This window comes from Schistocerca piceifrons, chromosome 5 (assembly GCF_021461385.2).
Source record: "Schistocerca piceifrons isolate TAMUIC-IGC-003096 chromosome 5, iqSchPice1.1, whole genome shotgun sequence".
NCBI classification, from domain to species: Eukaryota; Metazoa; Arthropoda; class Insecta; order Orthoptera; family Acrididae; genus Schistocerca; species Schistocerca piceifrons.
Genome location: NC_060142.1, coordinates 588769684 through 588788359, shown reverse-complemented (window position 1 = coordinate 588788359; position 18676 = coordinate 588769684). Strand labels below are relative to the sequence as shown.

The 18676-nt window shown below is 44.0% G+C and overlaps 1 protein-coding gene across 2 annotated transcripts in view; it reads right to left on the bottom strand.

Annotated features, from left to right (window-relative positions):
• LOC124797905 (carcinine transporter) overlaps nt 1-15399 on the bottom strand; it is a 421456-nt gene extending 406057 nt beyond the window's left edge. For both annotated transcript variants that reach the window (XM_047261024.1, XM_047261025.1), the window contains exon 1: nt 15339-15399. The gene's annotated coding sequence lies outside the window, so the exon portion shown is untranslated. The remainder of the gene's footprint in view (nt 1-15338) is intronic.
• Nucleotides 15400-18676: the final 3277 nt, after the last annotated feature.

The window sequence follows — 18676 nt, the reverse complement described above, 5'->3', positions numbered from 1 at the left end:
GCACAGGTCACGCCAATATTCAAGAAAGGTAGTAGGCGTAATCCACTAAATTACAGGCCCATATCGTTATCGTCGATATGCAGCAGGATTTTGGAATATATATTGTGTTCGAACACTATGAACTACCTCGAAGAAAACGGTGTATTGACACACAGTCAATATGGGTTTAGAAAACATCGTTCCTGTGAAACACAACTAGCTCTTTATTCACATGAAGTGTTGAGTGCTATTGACTACGGATTTCAGATCGATTCCGTATTTATGGATTTCCGGAAGGCTTTGGACACTGTACCACACAAGCGGCTCGTAGTGAAATTGCGTGCTTATGGAACATTGTCTCAGTTATGTACTGGATTTGTGGCTTCCTGTCAGAGACGTCACAGTTCGTAGTAATTGACGAAAAGTCATCGAGTAAAACAGAAGTGATTTCTGGCGTTCCCCAAGGTAGTGTTACAGGCCCTTTGCTGCTCCTTATCTATATAAAAGGTTTGGGAAACAATCTGAGTAGCCGTCTTCGGTTGTTTGCAGATGACGCTGTCGTTCATCGACTAATAAAGTCGTCAGAAGATCAAAACAAACTGCAAAACGATTTAGAAAATATATCTGAATGGTGCTAAAAGTGGCAGTTGACCCTAAATAACTAGAAGTGTGACGTCATCCACATGAGTGCTAAAAGGAACTCGTTAAACTTCGGTTACACGATAAATCAGTCTAATCTAAAAGCCGTAAATTCAACTAAATACCTAGGAATTACAATTACGAACAACTTAAATTGGAAGGAACACACAGAAAATGTCGTAGGGAAGGCTAACCAAAGACTGCGCTTTATTGGCAGAACACTTAGAAAATGTAACAGACCTACTAATGAGACTGCCGACGCTAGCTTGTCCGTGCTCTTTTAGAATACTGCTGCGCGGTGTGAGATCCTTACCATATAGGATTGACGGAGTACATCGAAAAAGTTCAAAGAAGAGCAGCACGTTTTGTATTATCGTGGAGTAGGGTAGAGATTGTCATTGAAATGATACAGGATTTTGGGTGGTCATCATTAAAAGAAGGCATTTTTCGTTGCAGCGGGATCTTCTCACAAAATTCCAATCACCAACTTTCTCCTCCGAATGCGAAAATATTTTGTTGACACCGACCTACACAGGGAGGAACGATCACCACGATAAAATAAGGGACATCAGAGTTCGCACGGAAAAATATAGGTGTTCATTCTTTCCGCGCGCTGTACGAGATCGGAATAATAGAGAATTGTGAAGGTGGTTCGATGAACCCTCTGCCAGGCACTTGAATGTGATTTGCAGAGTATCCATTTAGATACAGACGTAGATGTAGAAACTTTTATAAAATACATGAAGGACACCGTCTGCTCCTGGGCTCCCGTGTTTTGGCATGGTTTTTATATCTCATAGTACACGTTCAGGAGTGCAATTCCTCTGTAGCTGATGTAGTCCATTTTGTTAGAATGCTTGTTTGTATGGCAAATGACCGCTGTCTTCCAATATTTTGGGATCTGCTCCACAGTCCGTATGCACTTGATTAGTTGGTGAACTCTCTTGCGGTGTCTCTCCCCTCCAGCTTGCATGACTTGCCTGAATTCCACCTTCTCCTGCACTGTTGTTCTTCTCCAGCTTCATAATCTGTTTCTTAATTTCCTCCTGTGTACGTGCCAGATAATCTACGTCTGCAGTGTCAGGTGGAATTCGAACAGATCTTTAGGTTCATCACAGCTGCGGAGTTCCCTCAGTAGTGTTGAAATCATTACTGAGTATTGACCCGTTATTGTCCTTGACGAACTTTGGACAGCTCTGGTATCTCTTCTTAAAGAAACTAACTTCATGGTACACCTTTTGAGCCTCTTTCCCCAGGGTATCTTACTGAGCCTCTTCTATCATACTTTTGACGTACATTCTCTTTCCTCTCATCAGGGCTGCTTGTGCGTTTCTCCGCATGTCTTCAAACTGTGCTTTGTCTTGTGCAAAATCTGCTTCGTAGCCAACTCTCCTTGGTTTCTCATCGCCCAGCTAATGCGTCAATGGGTTCTTCTCCAAACAACACCCGAAGCAGCAACAATTAACCAAGCCCGTCTCGTAAACGAAAAGTAGGGAGAGCGCGAAAAAGTAAAAATCATAACACGTTCTTATGGAAACCGGTGTACGAACTTTCTTGTGTAGGGGTAGAGGGCGGTCAAACAGACCTATTCACTGATTCCGTCTAATATGAATTACACTTATTACATCTTTCAGCAAAGCAGTTAACTACAAAGAAAAATCATTAATATTAAAAGTCTTAAATATGTGCCTAAATTAAAAGGTTTTTTTTAAAAAAAAGACATCAAATATCTGGGTAAACATTATTTCTATTTCCTCTGAGATCACTTAGAAATAGTCGCTCAGATTTACTATACACCGCAATAATAATCGGCCATCGATAAACCCTGTATGATTATTATACTAACACTGTGCATCACATTTTAATATATATATGCCAGTGGTGAATGCCCTTTCTTGTTGGTGGCTTCTTACCGTCTTTGGTTCTAAGCCAAAATTGTCTGGCGGTCGGAGAACTTAAGCTTTAGTGATCAGTGCGTCATTAAAAACAAATTTTCTGTGGCACCATGACGTCAGCTTTGTCAAAATTTAGGTAGTTTTCTCTCTTCTGTCAATGGCTCTGAGCACTATGGGACTTAACATCTGAGGTCATCGGTGTGTGATATGTCATTAGGTTAGTTAGGTTTAAGTAGTTCTAAGTTCTAACTTAGTAGTTCTAACTTAGAACTACTTAAACCTAACTAACCTAATGACATATCACACATCCATGCCCGAGGCAGGATTCGAATCTGCGACCGTAGACTGAAGCGCCTAGAACCGCACGGCCACAACGGCCATCTTTTCTCTCTTCTGTTGGTGACTGTTGGATGTGCTCCTCACTTTTCCTGTCTTTGTCTCCTAGCACCGTGGCTTTATGCTCGGTTATCCCATTACCCCAATATTTTTTGTCTTTTTGTTTACCTAACTTTTTGCTTACCCCCTCCCTCCCTCCATATGTTTACCACCTCCTATACTTTCCCCTCTCATTACCCCACTTAATAGTTGGAAAGTTAATTTAAATAGTCACTTTCCATGTCACCACCAGTCCGTCCCTTTTTAATTTTTAAGAGTATTTCATTCTATTCCATCAATTTAATTGGCTCAGTTCAGCATTGACGTTATTTCAATCCCTTTTTACAATCAGCGCCGCCACTCGTCGGTTTCACAAAGTTCTGTTATCAAGTCAATCTACTGTGCACTTCACTCGCTTCAGCATATACGTTGCGTGGAGCAGTAGTTGTTTACCACTGTGATTCGTGGCTGTGATCGCTAACCTATCTTCGCACCGCACATAGTAATTACAGATAATCTTAATATACGATAACCGCGTAAAGCAAGTGTTTTATTAATAATTACGCCTTCGCTTTAATGCCATCACATTAATGGCTTTTAAATATGACCATTGCCGCCTCCACTGTTATTTACTTCTCACCTTTAGCTTACCTATCCGATTAAATGTTGCTACACTCCTGCTCATAAATTAAGGATAATTGCAGAATGTGGTGGCACACAACGTGGCACTACACAAATCCGGTGCTAATAGCATAGGGAACACACACGACACAGATCTGTAAGTCCGCGGTATTGGTGATAAGTTGAGAAAACCGTCCCGAAACACATGTGCTACAAAATGCCACTGTTTCCTGCGCATGTACCCCAACATCTATGTGGGATATGATCAACATGCACAAGTACACAGGCCGCACAACGGGTTGGCATACTCTGGATCAGGTGGTCGATCAACTGCTGGGGTATAGCCTCCCATTCTTGCACCAGTGCCCGTCAGAGCTCCTGAAGTGTTCTAGGGGTTTGAAGACGTGCAGTGATACATCGACCGAGTATCCCAGACGTGCTCGATGTGGTTTATGTCTGGAGAACCGGCAGGCCACTCCATTCGCCTGATATCTTCTGTTTCAAGGTACTCCTCCACGATGGCAGCTTGGTGGGGCCGTGCGTTATCATCCATCAGGAGGAAGGTGGGACTCACTGCACCCCTGAAAAGGCGGGCATACTGGTGCAAAATGACGTCCCGATACACCTGACCTGTTACAGTTCCTCTGCCAAAGACGTGCAGGGGTGTACGTGCACCAATCATAATCCCACCCCACACCATCAAATCACGATCTCCATACAGGTCCCTTTCAAGGACATTAAGGGGTTGGTATCTGGTTCCTGGTTCACGCCAGATGAAAACCCGGCGAGAAGCGCTGTTCAGACTATACCTGAACTCGTCTGTGAACATAACCTGGGACGATTGTTCCAATGACCATGTACTGTGTTCTTGACACCAGGCTTTACGGGCTCTCCTGTGACCAGGGGTCAGTGTAATGCACCGTGCAGGTCTCCGGGCGAATAAACCATGTCTGTTCAGTCGTCTGTAGACTGTATGTCTGGAGACAACTGTTCCAGTGGCTGCGGTAAGGTCCAGATCAAGGTTACCTGCAGTACTCCTTGGCCGTCTGCGGGCACTGATGGTGAGATGTCGGTCTCCTTGTCGTGTTATACACTGTGGATGTCCCAACTGTAGCGCCTGGACACGTTTCCTGTCTGCTGGAATCGCTGCCATAATCTTGAGATCACACTTTGTGGCACGCGGAGGGCCTGTGCTACGACCTTCTGTGTTTGACCAGCCTCCAATCGCCCTAATATTCTACCCCTCATAACGTCACCAATATGTTGTATCCACGGACCCAACCAACCAACTCGCGCACGCGCGCCCTGACCGTGACATCGCTGGCCATAGTTCCTGTCGCGGCCGTCGGCGTCTCAGGGCGTTACCGCCGACGGAAGAGGTCGCGCCATGGCTGAGTTCGGGTCCACAGCGCCCTCTGCCTTTTGCATATAAGGAGGAACGCTGGCCCCGAGACGGGAAGTCTATTGTCGATTGTCTATTGCTAGCCTTTCGTGGAGTTAATAGTGGAGCCATTGCAGTGTGATATTTGCTATTGTATTCGACTAGGCCCAGTACACGGATTACTCTTGGATATTGGTTGGTTGGTTGGTTGGTTGGTTTGGGGAAGGAGACCAGACAGCGTGGTCCTCGGTCGCATCGGATTAGGGAAGGATGGGGAAGGAAGGCGGCCGTGCCCTTTCAGAGGAACCATCCCGGCATTTGCCTGGAGTGAATCACGGAAAACCTAAATCAGGATGGCCGGACGCGGGATTGAACCGTCGTCCTCCCGAATGCGAGTCCAGTGTCTAATCACTGCGCCACCCCGCTCGGTCTCTTGGATATTACTTGGACTTGTATTGCTGGTGCACGTTTCGTCAGAAATAAAGATAAGTTATCTCTTCATTCTAGCTGGCGCAATTCTTGTCATTAATTATTTTTCGGCCAACAGACGTAGCTACATCCTGGGCACTACCCACGCTTTATACAAATTGTGGTGGCTGCCCCAAAAGTACCGCCGAGGACCTTGGGTTTGGGAGCCGTCACAAAACAATATGTTCTTTAAGCCATTTTCAACACACAGTCACCACTAGTACGTCTGAAAAAGTGTGCACACTTACTCGCTGCACTGCACTCTGACATGCACCAACACACCTCTGTGTATGTGGACTGCTGCCAGCGCCACCGTGCGACGAACGCAAGTGAAATGCACCGCATGGTCATACCCCGAGGGGATTTAAACCCGCAAATCGCCCACCAGAACGTTGTTTCACCATGTATCAGCATTATCCTTAATTTATGAGCATGAGTGTAGATAGGTTCGCGAATAAATTGCTATCTGACAAGATTGTTATTACTAGTTACAGATAAGATGCGCTAACCACGCGAAACTGTTAATAAAACACTCGCAACAGAGACTGTTTTCTATTTTTAGAATATTTATACGTGGGTTTCTATCAATCTCTAACAGTTGATTTCCCGGGAAAACGATAAAGTATGTTACTAATAAGACATAAAAAAGATTTGTATTGCAGAAGGAATCGAAATACCACGAGCAGGAAAGAGAAATCGTTTGAAATGGTTACGGCCAACAGCAAGTAGGACTGATTACATATTATAGAAATATTGTGCGCGTTAAGGGATTTGATTAAAAATCAGCCAGTGTATGTCTGAAGTCAATATTTTGGGTAATATAATTAAATCTATACGGACAACAGTAAAAAGAAAAAATCAGACGAAGAGTGTGAGGACTTGTAAGAAAACAGCTAATTAACAAAAGATGGCAACTGGTAGCCAATATAGTTAATAATCACTTCCTTGCAGTAGCTCAGAAAATTGGCATAGACACTTCAAGGGATAAGCAATAGAGTAGATGCAAGAAGCAATGATTCATAAATATCAGGAAATTACAATTACTTCATGTTCTGCCAAAAAAATTAAGAATGTAATTAACTCTCTCAAAGCCAAAAACACTCATAGAGTTCCCTGTATATCAAGTAAAATACTAAAATCCTGTTCTTCACGTTTATTCTATGTCTCCAGTCACATATATATCATCAATATCGCAGGGGGCGTTTCGTGACTAAAATATGCAACATATATCCAAGAAGGAGAATAATTCTCTTTGCTGATAATGCAAGTATTATAATCAAGCCTAACGAAGGAACTTTAGATTTGAAAATGTAACTAATATTTTCTTGAAAATTAATACCTTGTTCTCTGTAAATGTACAGTCACTGAATTGGGTTAAGACACAATAAATGAAATTAACTACTGCACAAATTCTGACCCTACCATTAAAAATATTGCACTAGGATGCAACAGTAAACGAAACGGAACATTTAAAAGCTTTCAGTGTTTATACTGATAAGACCCTGAGCTGGAAGTTATATGTTACAGATATTCTTAAACGTCTAAGCTGTGAAACTTTTCTGTTACGGATAACAGCGCAATTCGGAGAATGCTCAGGAAGCAAAGACAGTCGCACTCGCGGTACAAGAAAGATCGGGAGAATGAGGACAGGCAAAAGTTAGTACAGATTCGTGCTGCTGTAAAAAGAGCGATGCGCGAAGCATACAACCACTACCACCGTCGTACCTTAGCAAAAGATCTTGCTGAAAACCCAAGGAAATGAAGTCACTCACTGATCAGTCTGGCCTGGCAACGGAAGACAGCAAAACGAAAGCTGAAATTTTAAATTTAGCATTTGAGAACTCTTTCACGCAGGAGGATCGTACAAACATACCCCCGTTTGAGCCTCGTACAGATTACCGTATGGAGGACATAGTGATAGACATCCCTGGGTTTGTGAAGCAGCTGAACGGGTTGAAAATAAATAAATCGCCAGGACCTGATGGGATTCCAATTCGGTTTTACAGAGAGTACTCTACTGTATTGGCTTCTTACTTAGCTTGCATTTATCGCGAATCTCTTGCCCAACGTAAAGTCCCGAGCGACTGGAAAAAAAGCGCAGGTGACGCCTGTGTATAAGAAGGGTAGAAGGACGGATCCTCAACATTACAAACATCGGTTTGTTGCAGGATTCTCGAACATATTCTCAGTTCGAATATACTGAATTTCCTTGAGACTGAGAAGTTGCTGTCCATCCATCAGCACGGCTTTAGAAAGCATCGCTCCTGCGAAACGCAACTCGCCCTTTTTTTCACATGATATCTTGCGAACCATGGATGAAGGGTATCAAACGGATGCCATATTCCTTGACTTCCGGAAAGCGTTTGACTTGGTGCCTCACTGCAGACTCCTAACTAAGGTACGAGCATATGGGACTGGTTCCCAAATATGTGAGTGGCTCGAAGACTTCTTAAGTAATAGAACCCAGTACGTTGTCCTCGATGGTGAGTGTTCATCGGAGGTGAGGGGTATCATCTGGAGTGCCTCAGAGAAGTGTGGTAGGTCCGCTGTTGTTTTCTATCTACGTAAATGATCTTTTGGATAGGGTGGATAGAATGTGCAGCTGTTTGCTGATGATACTGTGGTGTACGGGAAGGTGTCGTCGTTGAGTGACTGTAGGAGGATACAAGATGTCTTGGACAGGACTTGTGATTGGTGTAAAGAATGGCAGCTAACTCTAAATATAGATAAATGTAAATTAACGCAGATGAATAGGAAAAAGAATCCCGTAATGTTTGAATACTCCATTAGTAGTGTAGCGCTTGACACAGTCACGTCGATTAAATATTTGTGGGTAACATTGCAGAGCGATATGAAGTGGGACAAGCATGTAATGGCAGTTGTGGGGAAGGCGGATAGTCGTCTTCGGTTCATTGGTAGAATTTTGGGAAGATGTGGTTCATCTGTAAAGGAGACCGCTTATAATACAAATACGACCTATTCTTGAGTACTGCTCGAGCGTTTGGGTTCCCTATCAGGTCGGGTTGAGGGACGACACAGAAGCAATTCAGAGGCGGGCTGCTAGATTTGTTACTGGTAGGTTTGATCATTACGCGAGTGTTACGGAAATGCTTCAGGAACTTGGGTGGGAGTCTCTGGAGGAAAGGAGGCGTTCTTTTTGTGAATCGCTACTGAGGAAATTTAGAGAACCAGCATTTGAGGCTGACTGCAGTACAATTATACTGCCGCCAACTTATATTTCGCGGAAAGACCACAAAGATAAGATAAGAGAGATTAGGGCTCGTGCAGAGGCATATAGGCAGTCATTTTTCCCTCGTTCTGTTTGGGAGTGGAACAGGGAGAGAAGATGCTAGTTGCGGTACGAGGTACCCTCCGCCACGCACCGTATGGTGGATTGCAGAGTATGTATGTAGATGTAGACATCATATTTTTGAGATGAAAATGTCAAAAAGTTGACTTGCTTTTTCTATCATTGTTCATAAATGTATTATGGTATCATATTGTGGAGCAACTCGTCTAAGAGAAAAAAGTGTTTGTGACACAGAAGTTTGTAAAAACGGTAACGTGTGATGTTGATCTAGAACATCTTGTACACAGCTCTTGAAACAGTTGGACACTCTGACTGCAGCCTCACAGTACAGTTCCTTCACTATAAAGTTTCTTGTCAACAATTAAAATTTGGAAACACCAGCATCATTCATAAAAATAACACTAGAAAAAGAAATGATTTAAAGTATCCATCACGTAGCCTTAGTTGGATGCAGAAAGAGGTGAGATATTCAGCCATAAAAATCTTTGACCATCTACTCAGCGATGCAAGGAATTTAATGGGTAATAAAATTAACTTCAAACATGAACTGAAATCATATCTGCTCCTACTCCGGCCAAAGATTTCTCAATGTGTAGTAGTATGATTTGTGTAAGTGTGTGTGTGTGTGTGTGTGTGTGTGTGTGTGTGTGTGTAAAAAAGCGAGAGAAAGATACTGACCATAGTTAATTACAAGTCACTGTAATTTTCTGCTGAAAATCTGTACTATAATTTTGCAACTGAGTCGTTTCAGTTCACAGTGATAGGTTACAGTTACGATGCAAGAAACATGCAAATAATAACTAAGTAACTAACTGTCTAACTAGCGATGGATACCCTCGAGGGTTTGCTCAAAATACTTCGGAACATCTCATTCAGCTAATGTTCGTCAATACCGGCAAATTTTTAACAGGTCTCAAAATATCTTGTAGTTTCTTTTACACGGAGACGTTAACAGTCCCTCTAAATAAAGAAAACCACGTTCCTACTGAAACTGATTTGCCTAATGATCTCATGAAATTTAATAGCTATCACAAAAAATTCTGAATGCAAATATGCACATATACCGGAGGCACATTTACGAACAACAGCAACCGGGAATGTGGTGACTCTATGCCGATCCGTTAAATGCATGTGCAGAATTTAGTGTAGAAAAATCTTGCACAGCTTTGGTGATGTGTATTATGTAGTGATGATTTCAACGACTTTCAGACAAACTAAGTAATACTCTCACCATTAGGACACAGCCTAAGAGACAAGGAGGGAAGCTGAACCGGGTTCTAGTTTGTTAGCGCACAGCGGCCGTACTGAAGCTGGTTTCAGGCGTTTCCATAGGCAGACTCCGAGCCGAATTCATGTCACCACCTCAGAAACACAGACACCAGGAGCTAAACAAGGCAACCCACAGAACACAGCTTACGAGCCTCACTAACAGATGCCTCACCAGACATTTCTTCTCTAACGTAGATGGCCTCAAGAATGACTCGTAGCCACAGAATGAAGTGGCCAATCCCTGATGACCTAAGGATCATCGAACGCGGTAGTTGACTACAGGAAAGATCTTTTGTAACGGGGAGGCTTACTCGTAATTTCCGAGAGCGCACGTTACAGGCGACATCAGAGACACTTGAGCTTAAACGTACCGACAGCAGGTCTTCGCGTTCAGCACCCGCGAATGGAACAGCAAGGGGCCAAGTGATAATGATACACTGCATACCCTCTGCTATTCAACATACGTTGTATTGCCGCGTAGCACATAATGTCAGAAAAGGAAAACTAAACTCTGCGCTCAGCACTGAAATCCATGCGATGTCGACGGCCGCCTTGTCATTTGGAGTCATGCAAGGATGGTACGGAGGGGTATGGGGCCAGCGCATCGCTATTGGGACCGTTGTCGACTTTTCAGACCTTCGACACGCTACTTCTCATTCAAGTAGCTCCTCAACTGGCATCACTCCGTTCCAGTTCTCCCAACAAGAATAAATGCCTGGCAATATCAGGAACTGAATGCGGGTCCTCTGCATGAGTCAGACGAAAGTTGAAATAAAAACCATGTGAATCGTCCATTATCTAGATCATAATAATGTGATATCTTCTCATAGAAAGCGCTGTGTTTAAGATAAAGAATAGAGCCCACTGCTGGACAAGAAAGAAAACGACGTAGTTCACGATGCACAAACAACGTACAGTACTCTTACTAGTCAGTACACGTCTTCAACATATAGCATGAAACAGTTTGTATGATGTTATGAACATCATTACTTAGTAAAAAAAAGAGTGTTTTGAGGCCTAAGAGTAGGACATTTTGCCTAAAAAACACAGAAGAAAGAAAATCAATGACTTGTAGAATGTTGTTGTTGTTGTGGTCTTCAGTCCTGAGACTGGTTTGATGCAGCTCTCCATGCTACCCTATCCTGTGCAAGCTTCTTCATCTCCCAGTACTTACTGCAACCCACATCCTTCTGAATCTGCTTAGTGTATTCATCTCTTGGTCTCCCTCTACCGTGATGACTGGGTGTTGTGTGCTGTCCTTAGGTTAGTTAGGTTTACGTAGTTCTAAGTTCTAGGGGACTGATGACCATAGATGTTAAGTCCCATAGTGCTCAGAGCCATTTGAACCAATCTCCCTCTACGATTTTTACCCTCCACACTGCCCTCCAATGCTAAATTTGTGATCCCTTGATGCCTCAGAACATGTCCTACTAACCGGTCCCTTCTTTTTGTCAAGTTGTGCCATAATCTCTTCTTCTCCCCTGTTCTATTCAATACTTCATCATTAGTTATGTGTTCTACAACATCTAATCTTCAACATTCTTCTGTAGCACCACATTTCGACTTTTAGAACAATACGTAAAATTTTCAGTTTAGTGCAATGTGCGCAAATAGATGGACGTTCAAAATTTGAGAATGTCAGTCACACTGAGAAATTAAACTTTGTCGATATTCTTGAAATATTAGGTTGGTGCATGAGTTCGTAGCGTTTTTACAGAAGTTTAAAAAATCGTTCGAATGGCTCTGAGCACTATGGGACTTAACATCTGAGGTCATCATCCCCTAGAACTTAGAACTACTTAAACCTAACTAACCTAAGGACATCACACACATCCATGCCCGAGGCAGGATTCGAACCTGCGACCTTAGCGGTAGCGTGGTTCCAGACTGAAGCGCCTAGAACCGCTCGGCCACACCAGCCGGCCAGAAGGTTAATGAAAACAACAGTTACACATAACAGTGGCTGTAGTCATCAATAATATTTCTCCTTCACTATTTACAACAGGCTACCAACGCTGGGGTAACTTTTCGATTTTGCGACAGTAGAAATCACGTCATTTTGAGATGAAGAACTAGTCGAGCCGTGTTCGGAGCGCATTTTCATTCGGAAAGAGAGTTCCTTGAAGGCTGTTCGATAGAGAACGGAAAAGGCGAAAATCTGAGGGCGCAAGATCAGGTGAATAAGATGGATGCAGAATGAATTCCCAGTCCAACTTCCTGTACAGCGTTTTTTGCTAGTCTAGCAGAATGTAGGAGGGTGTTATCGTGGATTAGTACCATGTCACGCAGTCTTCCTCGTTGTTGTCCTTAGATTGCGCCTGCAAGACGTCTCAGTTGTTGACAATAAATGCCAGCAGTGATTTACACGTCGGGGGAGGCAATTCGTAGTACAACTCACCGTCCCTGTGCCACCAAATGCATGAGATTATCTTTTGTAGATGCGCGCATGTCTTTGAAGGGGGAGTTGCGGCTTTGTTTAGGCGCAACCATACCTTTCTTTTCTGTATGTTAGCGCAGGGACACCATTTCTCGCCACCAGTAACGGTACGGGATAAATCATTGTTCACGAGCCAATTGATGACGAACAAGCAGAGATGTCCGTATGGCCACCTGCTGATTCTTGTGATTTTGGCTTAGAGCATGCGGTACCCACACACACCCCATTTTTGAACCTTCCCGATTGCGTGCAAATGTCGCACGATTGTGGAATGGTGACGGTTCATCATATATGTCAGTTGTCGGGTACAATGACGTGGATCATTGTGGATTAATGCGTTTAAACGATATTCATCAAATCAAACCATTAAGGTTTTCCTGAACGCGGAGAGTCGCTGATGTCGAAACGATCCTCCTTAAAACAAGAGAACCATTTTCTTGCCTGCTGTGCCCAATGGTATCGTCCCCACACACGGCGCAAGTGTTTGTGGCTGCCTCTCCTGCTGTGAGCAGTCTATTGAGCTTAACCAGAAGAATATATCAGAAAATGTTCCGATTTCTCCACATAGGACTCCATTTTCTAGTGTCCACGGCTCCACTCACTACCCCCAGATGACAAAATGAGAATATGTAATCTCAGATAGCAACAGTGAATTACAAAAAAAATTACAATCAATAAATAAACCAGTAACAAGCAGGATAGCGACATACAAAACAAAAACGCCACAAACTTATACACAACTGGCCATTAAAATTGCTACACCAAGAAGAAATGCAGATGATAAACGGGTATTCATTGGACAAAGATATTATATTAGAACTGAAATGTGATTACATTTTCACGCAATTTGGGTGCATAGATCCTGAGAAATCAGTACCCAGAACAACCACCTCTGGCCGTAATAACGGCCTTGATACGCCTGGGCATTGAGTCAAACAGAGCTTGGATGGTGTGTACAGGTACAGCTGCCCATGCAGCTTCAACACGATACCACAGTTCATCAAGAGTAGTGACTGGCGTATTGTGACAAGCCAGTTGCTCGGCCACCATTGACCAGACGTTTTCAGTTGGTGAGAGATCTGGAGAATGTGCTGGCCAGGGCAGCAGTCGAACATTTTCTGTATCCAGAAAGGCCCTTACAGGACCTGCAACATGGTCGTGCGTTATCCTGTTGAAATGTAGGGTTTCGCTGCGATCGAATGAAGGGTAGAGCCACGGGTCGTAACACATCTGAAATGTAACGTCCACTGTTCAAAGTGCCGTCAGTGCAAACAAGAGGTGACCGAGACGTGTAACCAGTGGCACCCTATACCATCACGCCCGGTGATACGCTAGTATGGCGATGACGAATACACTCTTCCAATGTGCGTTCACCGCGATGTCGCCAAACACGGATGCGACCATCATGAAGCTGTAAACAGAATCTGGATTCATCCTAAAAATTGACATTTTGCCATTCGTGCATCCAGGTTCGCCGTTGAGTACACCACCGCAGGCGCTCCTGTCTGTGATGCAGCGTCAAGGGTAACCGCAGCCATGGTCTGCAAGCTGATAGCCCATACTGCTCCAAACGTCGTTGAACTGTTCGTGCAGATGGTTGTTGTCTTGCAAACGTCCCCATCTGTTGACTCAGGGATCGAGACGTGGCTGCACGATCCGTTACAGCGATGTGGATAAGATGCCTGTCATCTCGACTGCTAGTGATACGAGACCGTTGGGATCCAGCACGGTGTTCCGTATTACCCTCCTGAACCCACCGATTCCATTTTCTGCTAACAGTCATTGGATCTCGACCAACGCGAGCAGCAATGTCGCGATACGAAAATGGTTCAAATGGCTCTGAGCACTATGGGACTTAACATCTATGGTCATCAGTCCGCTAGAACTTAGAACTACTTAAACCTCACTAACCTACGGAAATCACACAACACCCAGTCATCACGAGGCAGAGAAAATCCCTGACCCCGCCGGGAATCGAACCCGGGAACCCGGGCATGGAAAGCGAGAACGCTACCGCACGACCACGAGCTGCGGACTGTCGCGATACGATAAACCGCAATCGGAAACGTGATGGTACGCATTTCTCCTCCTTATATGAGGCATCACAACGTTTCACCAGGCAACGCCGGTCAACTGCTGTTTGTGTATGAGAAATCGGTTGGGAATTTTCCTCATGTCAGCACGATGTAGGTGTCGCCACCGGCGCCAACCTTGTGTGAATGCTCTGAAATGCTAATCATTTGCATATCACAACATCTTCTTCCTGTCGGTTAAATTTCGCGTCTGTAGTGCGTCATCTTCGTGGTGTAGCAATTTTAATGGCCAGTAGTGTATTTTGAGGGGTTGAACGAGTAGAAGTCAACCTGTTCCCTGCCGCTCACTAGCGGGCATTCCAGCTTTCGTAGTGGGCGGTAAGCGGTAAGGATTTTAACAACTTTTTCGTTGAGTTTTCGTAAAATTTTGACATAAGGTATATTATACGCATTAACTTACTGTAACTCTGCTTTATAAATTTTATGAAGTAAATTTACTTCCTTGCTCTATCAATTATGATTACTATGGGACCGGAGGGCCATTCATTAAAAAATGTTACTACTAACAGAGGTACAAAAGTGAATCGTGGGTAAAAAAGGTTTACTACCTCTGCGTTAAACGAAAGCAAAACGGATGTCGCAGGCGCTTAAGTAGACGACAGTCTGCACTGTATGGAAATAGCAATAAAAGTGATTGACTGTGCCGGCTACATGACTAAGAAGCACCGGTGTTAAACGGAATGATGGAAGAGTTTGAAGATGTTGACGGACGTGCTGCGAAATTCGTGACAGGTGTAAACAGTCACCGCATGACTGCTTAAGGTTCAGTAACTTACAGGAAACACATTTTCTGCGAATTAGGTGGCAATCTAACAGGCGAAATCAGAAAATGCCGCGCGCTAGCTTGTGGAGTGAAGGAGGCGGCGCTTACCGCTGACGACCGCCGCGCGCCCGTGGCGCTGGCGGGCGCGTGCTCCGGGCCTGCTGCTGCGCTGCCGGCCATGGCGGGAGCTGCGTCCACACTCGCTCGGCGCTCGCTGGCGGCGCAGCCGCCACGCGCTGCCAGCCGGCAGGGTCACGTGGCACCGCCGGCGGCCTCGCGCACCCCGCACGCCAAGCGACACTGTATTCCCATTCAACTCGGAAATCGCTTCACCTTCTCCGTAATGAAACACTTCGTTTTACGTCAAAATGCGCTTACGAGGGGCGTGCAAAAATAACGGAAATTTTTAACGATTTCGTTTATTCGTCTACATCAGGGTAATACCATTCAAAGAAAGCTCCAAATTAGCATCACTTTGAAATCTATCAACAGCTGAATCAATATTTGTGCAGCTTGTTTTTCAGATAGTACTTCGTTATACGAGGGGCGGTCAATATACAAGGTGAGTCAGGACGAAAGGTACATACTTTGAGGGGTGGTAGTATTAGTGATTCTGAAAAAAAAAAAAAAAAAAAAAAAAAAAAACCTAACATGGGCGTATGCCCTATTCCGAATGGAGATAGAACACATTTAATATCACGTTTGTATGTTTTTCTTGAATAAGTCGAAAACCGCACCCTCCACCGAAAACGTGTCGCAGTACAAAATTAAACTACATTAAATTTCCTACAAAAAAGGTCCTATTCATTTTTTTCTCTAGAACCAATGGTTTGCGGGAAGAGAGCACGAGGATGTTGAAAAAATCGCTTGACGCGCATGCGCTGTAGCTTACGTAGTTTTTGTAGGCCAATTTGAAGTAGCTTCCCGACTTGATAGACCACAAATGTCCCATATCAAACTGTTGGTCTCAACTTGCTAACTCAATATGCTACCTACAGAAAATGTCCTATTCATTTTTTTTCTCTAGAACTAATGGTTTGCGCGAAGAGAGCGCGAGGATGTTGAAAAACTCGCTCGACGCGCATGCGCTGTAGCTTACGTAGTTTTTGTAGGCCAATTTGAAGTAGCTTCCCGACTTGATAGACCACAAATGTCCCATATCAAACTGTTCGTCTCAACTTGCTAACTCAATATGCTACCTCAAATTGGCCTATAAAAACTACGTAAGCTACAGCGCATGCGCGTCAAGCGATTTTTTCAACATTCTCGCGCTCTCTTCGCGCAAACCATTAGTTCTAGAGAAAAAAATGAATAGGACATTTTCTGTAGAACATTGTCCGCCTCCGCAGCGTAGCGGTAGCGTTACCGCCTTTCACGCAGGGGGCCCGGGTTCGGTTCCCGGCAGGGGACGGGGTGTTGTCTGTCCATCATCATCGACTGGCAAGTCGCCGAAGTGGCGTCAACTAAGAAGGACTTGCAATACGGCCTGCCGAACTCCCGGAATGGAGCCTCCCGGCCAACAATTCCATACGATCATTTAATTTCATTTGTAGAGCATTTAATATAGTTTAATTTTGTACTGCGACACCTTTTCGCTGGAGGGTGCGTTTTCCAAGTTATTCAACAAAAACGTACAAAAGTGATATTAAATGTGTTCTATCTCGGAAACCATTCGGAACAGTGCATACGTCCATATGAAGTTTTTTGTTCAGACTCACTAATACTACCACCCTTCAAAGCATGTACCTTTCCTCCCGACTCACCCTGTATAATGCAACACATCTTTTTCTCGGCCAATTTTGGTTGAAAAAATGCGGAATTTGTTGTGGGACATCGTTAATTATTCCCGCATCAGTTCCCAGTGCAGGCGCGGCTCGTGCCTTCCATACTGGAGAAGATTGTGGCATTTACCAGTCAGAACTAATCTAGACCTCAGGCTTTGCTACAGATCAGTCTGTCATCACAACCAAGATTTCAGGAGAGAGAGATGGGGGGGGGGGGGGGGGGACAATATTACACTCTAGCTAAACATTTGCGTATTCTGTCTTCTCTCCGTTACTAAATAACACCAGGAACTAATTCCAGGTTAAAATCTATAGGTAAGTAATCCCCCCAACGTCACATTTTCCGACAGTTTACCACAACAAATCGTACTAAAAGAAACGTTTCGAAGAGATCTTTAACACGGGCGTATGCTACCTTCGCTGCAAGGTTAGTGTCTTTGGTATTTTCATTTCTAAACTTCATATGTTTAACGTTTTGGCGTTCAAACCGCGGAGTTTATGAATACGTGAGACGAAACAGTGATGTTTCTATGAGGTTACGGATTTTGTGTTGTGCTTGGCTGACATGAGCAACTCGAGTAACTGCCATGGTAATTTACACATCGTATTTGTGTATTACAAATATGCATTTCAAGTGATATAGCGCACACAACAACTCAGCGGCATTTGTTCTGTTAAAATTATGTGTACGAGGTCTGTTCAAAAAAATTCCAGAACATTCGTAATTTCGCGCCAATGGTGTGTGGGAACGAAATGCAGTTGGCACCCCCGTACACGCCTGTGTTTAATGTGTAACTGCTGGAAATTGCATTGTTCTGTTCTTTATTGTCCAGTGCTGTATTGAGTAGAACGTTGTGTCGCACACTTTGCGATTTTCGAGGTGGCATAGTTATAGGAGCAACGCGTCTGCATTAAATTTCGCCTCAAACTCATGAAAACCTTAACAGACACACGCCAAATGATGCGAGAAGTCTACGGAGATGAGTACTTATTTAAGTCATTCTCGGTCTCACGAATGGTTCACGTGGTTTAAAAATGGCTGGTCGGAAGTTAAAGATAACCTTCGTTCAGGAGGCTCTTCGACGTCTACCGGCGACGCCCATACCACGAACGTTAACGAAATTGTGCGTGCCAATCGAAGACTGACTGTCCGAGAGACTGCAGAAGAATGTAACATTTCAGTTGGATCATGTCATGAAATCCTGACACAGCGTCTTGGAATGCACCGTGTTCACGCCGAGTTCGTCCTATGACATATGAGCCAAGACCAGAAAGACTTACGCCTCGCAATCTATGAAGAGCTTTTGGATTGCGAAAATGAGAACAAAATGTTCGTTAAGAGAATCATAACTGGGATTTAGACGTGGGTCTACGGTTATGATGTTGAGACCAAGATCCAGTCTTCACAATGGGTCGAGAAAGGTTCTCCTAGATCAACAAAAGCTCGTCAGATCAAATGTCAAAGCTACACTGATAGTTTTCTGACTTTGATGGATTAGTTCATCATGAATTCCTGCCACAGGGGTAAACTGTCAATCGATGGTACTATCGGGACGTGTTTCGACGCTGCGAGAAAATGTGAGAAGGTAATGGCCTGAAATGTGGCGAACAGTTCATGGATCCTGCATCACTATAACGCACCCGTACATTCAACCCTGCTGA